General features: G+C 47.5%; 1 long non-coding RNA gene across 1 annotated transcript; it reads left to right on the forward strand.

The window, feature by feature from the left end:
* The first annotated feature begins 1,264 nt into the window (after positions 1-1,264).
* On the forward strand, positions 1,265-4,166 carry LOC137465701 (uncharacterized). Its single transcript, XR_010994800.1, has 3 exons — positions 1,265-1,621; positions 3,173-3,277; positions 4,038-4,166. It is a non-coding gene; the product is annotated as an uncharacterized lncRNA (long non-coding RNA).
* The last annotated feature ends 267 nt before the right edge of the window (positions 4,167-4,433 follow it).

Here is a 4,433-nt window from a genome sequence, read left to right on the forward strand (position 1 = left end):
CAGTGGCTGTGTGGGAGCCAGAGCACCCGAGGCAGAGCGGGATGGCGGAGCTGTGGGCCTGGGCATGATCCAGAGCGTTCGGCAGGGCCCCAACCCGCACTGCGTCCCGCAGGGCCCCCAAGAGCACTGCGATGCCCATCTGGGTGACCCAGGGGTCCCAGGACCAACAGGTGAGGGGCAGCTGTCGGGCTCTGCGGGTTGCCAGCGGGTGGGGGCTTGGGCGTGGTGTTGGTGTCAGGTGCTGCTGACCCCGTGGGACCTGTCGGGCAGGGCTGGGGCCCCACTGGTGCCCCAAGGGCCCCTTTGAGGCAGCTGCCCCGGTGGAAACGACTCACAGGGATGACACGGAGGAGGTGCCAGTGGAAGTGGGAAGTTCTCTGATGGAAGTGGTTCCCAGGGATGCCATTGAGGAGGTGCCAGTGAAAGTCAGATGTTCTCCATGCTGGGACACTCAGGAAATTCGTGCTCTGGGCATGGCTCTTGGTCAAAATGCATTGATTTCTCATTGTTCTGTCTTTGCCCTGCACTCACCGAACATGTCAGGAGAAAGGAAATGCTCTAACAGTATTTTTTACTATTAGGAGTAGCCATTTCTTTATTCTCAGCTGTGATGCATGGTGGAGAGCTCCATCTACATGCACACCATTTTCAAAGCTTTTCCAAACAAAGAAATTTTAGCATTTTTAGCAGCCAAAGCCATGAATCTTCATTGGTTCTAAATTACATCAGTTCTTATATTAAGTAATATTCTATCTTCGGTATTGATGTCTCCCTTCACATGGTAATTAGTGCACATCTTTCAGTCCATTTATCATAGCTTTTCAGATTTTTTCTCAGGCAATTTTGCCTACGGAATGAAGCAGTTGGATGGCAGTAGTTGTTTTCATTAAAAAATGTACTTAGGCTGATGAACATTTTAACCTCCAGCGGAATGCAATACATTCTGTATTAAATGATGAGATCAGCCAAGCAACCCAAATTTTGTAATATCTGATTAACCTAGGATAAACTGCTTCCATTTCACACCTGCAAAGAATTGCATCTAGAGCTGAGGACAAGAGAAAGGAAAGAAATTTTGACTCTCATGCCTGTTGAGAGTCAAAATTCACCTTATGCAGGTGAAATTCTTCTTGGAGCTGACTCCAGGATGTGCTTCCTTAGTACCAAATAAATCCCAGCATCAGGTCGTGTCCAAAATTCTTATATTTTTGTCAACCACTCTCACCTGGATTGTTAGCTGAACACTGGCCAGTTCAGTTGTACTCAGGCACTTGATTTCAAGGGAAGCCTGTGCCTATAAATTCCAGCAATTGGGAAAGGATGACTTGCTACTTGAACGCTTGGCTGCATTAGAGGCTAAGGGAGGGTTGCTCTCTCAGGGCAGTTTTGTAGCCGGCTGCTTGCAGAGGGAGAACTGTGTCAAAGCAGCCCTTTTTAGTGATGTGACAGCAAGCCTTGGCAAATACAGCTCTTGTTTAAAGTGAAGGGCCTAGTTAATCAGCAGTGATGGAGAGTAGGCTGAAGTTTTTACAGAAAATATCTTTTTCCTTTTAGCCAAATGCCAGCGAGGCATTGCACAATGGAAGTGCGCAGAATGTCCAATTGTATAACCCACTTGGAGGTATGGTTGCCTTTCACATTTTGCTCAATATCTGTAAGACTTTCAACTTGGTAATTCAGTCTTGCAGCATATTCTCGGGACAGGGGATCTCTTGTGTTCAGAGATCTTGGCTGGAGGTGGTATGCCCTCAGGTCAACCTTGCAGTCTCTTGTCACTGCATGTAGCCACTGGTTTGTTTTCCCCTGAGAAAGCCTGCCAGTCCTTCCTTGTTCCCATACTGCTTGATGGGATGCAATTTGGAGCATTGAGGTCAAGGTTTGGACCACTCCATGCACCTAAATTCACTGCCTTGGTAGCTAAGCTTTTGGTTTTGGAGTATCTAGGCACTGTCGTTATCCTTTAAATTTAATTGGGAATTGAAAGAAAATGACCTTGAGGAAGTTGCGTAGAGAATTTCACAAGATCAGCATGGGAAACTTTGCTTGATTTAATTTTTTGTCTTGGTCGTTGATAAGCGAGTGTTGCCACAACACTGTGTTGGGTTCTTTTGAAGGAAATGGAAAGGAAGATGCTGATGTCATCTTCCCCACGGATTCCATCATTTCCCACAAAGCACAACGTGCTTGGGCGATGTCATTTGTTATTAATCTGCTCTCAGTGCTGTTTCCCCAAGGAGCCTGGCTCCAGGCAGACTCGAGGTGCACATTCCCCGTACAGGCACTCAGTGGTGCTGCCTGCAGCAGTGAGCTGAGCCAGGTACAGCCAGCTGCCCTGAGAAAAGCAGGCTCTCACCTGGCTGTGGCTGCAGTCACCTGCCTGCAGGGACTTCCCTGCCACTGCAAGTGCAGCTCTTGCTCTGTCTTAGCCTCGTGCAGAGCATTTTAAACTAGCATCATGGTGGCTTTCCGGAGAGACAAAGCTAAACTTCAGATTTCTCCCTGGGGACGTTCTGTTTCACATGTGGATGATGATTTGTGTGATTCTTGGTGGTGGTCTACACAGATCCTAAGGGAATATTTAACATTCAGTAACTGGGGTGTGAGGACTGGCAGCAGTGAGACAATTGTGGAACTTGGTGCCGCTTTGGCTTTAGGCTGGCACAGAGAAACTCAGGTGAGACAGGTCTGGTTGCTGGTAGGGTACAGGGTGCCTTTGCAACCTGCTCCATGCAGTACCAGTTAGGGACTGGGCTTTGTCACAGAATCAGAGAATCAGAATCAGAGTTGGAAGGGATCCACAAGGATATGCAAGTGCAGCTGTGTCCCCAAGAATCCCACCAGGTGCCTGTGGAACTTGTCCAAATGTTTTCTGAGCTCTGGTGGACTTGGTACCATGAGCAGCCTTGTGGGGAGCCTGTCCCAATGCCTGATCACCCTCTGGGTGAAGAACTCTTACCTAATTTTCATCTTAATGCTTGGTTATGGTTTCAGGTAATTTTCTTTAAAAGTCATTCAGGGGTATGGTTTTAGGAGGTGTTTTGTTTGAATGCTGTGGGAAGTTTCTTTATCCACATTGGATTGAACTTCTCAAACATTAGTAGTGTCTTCACTCGACAACTGGCATGTTTACATTGTTCTCAATAATTGAAGTGTGTGATGTTTTTGCAATTAGGTTTGCAGACAAATACCAGAGAGGCATGGTCCAAGGAACAGGAAGTGGAGAAAGGCATTAAAAATTTGACCTACATTGAAAGACTGAAGGAGCGTGTAAAGAAAGGTCAGTCTCCGTGTGTGTGATGGCAGGGACAAAGCTCCCGGATTTCTCACCAATACGCATGAAGTCTCCAGCAGCCACTAAGCAGGAGTTCCTGGTTTCAAAACAGCGCCTGCTGCGTCATATCCCCTCCCTTGACCTGCTGGCCACGCTTCACCTGATGCAGCCCAGGACACGGTTGCCTTTCTGGGCTGCCAGCACACGTTGCCAGCTCATGCCCAGCCTCTCATCCACCAGCACCCCCAAGTCCTCCCCACCTTCATCCCAGCCGCCCCATCCCATCGCAGCATCCCTGCCCAGCAGGGACAGGCCATGTCCCAACTCCAAAGATGCAGCACTTTGCACTTGGCCTTGTTGAATCTGATGAGGTTCCCAGGGCCTTACTTGCCAAGGTTCTCCATGTCCCTCTGGATGGCATCCCAGGCCTCTGGTGTTGTCAAACTTGCCAAAGGTGCATTTAATCCCACTGTCCATATCATTCTTGACATAGCTCAGTGCTTGAGCTTACAAAGAGGAGAAATCAAATGAAAACCACCATGCATATAAAGAGTTTTTCATAAATACCTCCCCTCCAGTATCGCTCCTTTACATGGCATTTTTAATGACTGTTCCTTCCTAATGCTTTACTGTCTGGATTCGTACTGATCTATAAATTCTGAACAAATAGAGTTTCAACAGTCTTGGTACATCCTTTTGCGTCAACTACCTTGCTTCCTCCCACTCCCCATTTGACAATTCGTTTTCTGTTTTTTCTTTACTGAAGTGAAAATACCAGAGCTCAGGAGAGCCCCACACAGCTCTCCAGATCTTGTGCCCGAGAGAAAGAGAACCATGCCCACGAACCCTGCAAAATTCTTCCAGAGACCTTTCAGTACTGTTTCTCAACGACCCATCAGAAACAGGGTGATTCATTTACTGGCTCTGAAGAATTACAAGAAGTCAAAGCTACTTGCCTGCTTAGAGAGAGAGGGAGTTGTGGAAAAGGACAAGGAATCCCTTGGAAAGACCCTTCAGGAGGTGAGATCCTGGAGCTGCTGCCTGCAATGCTAACTCTTAGCGGTCTTACTTCAGGTTTCAATTAGAATCTAATGAGAGGCTCAGGAAATGCACCTTGTTTACATTTTCCCATCAATTTTACCCAGTTTCCACGCAACTGCAA

This window comes from Anomalospiza imberbis, unplaced genomic scaffold (genome assembly GCF_031753505.1).
Source record: "Anomalospiza imberbis isolate Cuckoo-Finch-1a 21T00152 unplaced genomic scaffold, ASM3175350v1 scaffold_103, whole genome shotgun sequence".
NCBI lineage: Eukaryota > Metazoa > Chordata > Aves > Passeriformes > Viduidae > Anomalospiza > Anomalospiza imberbis.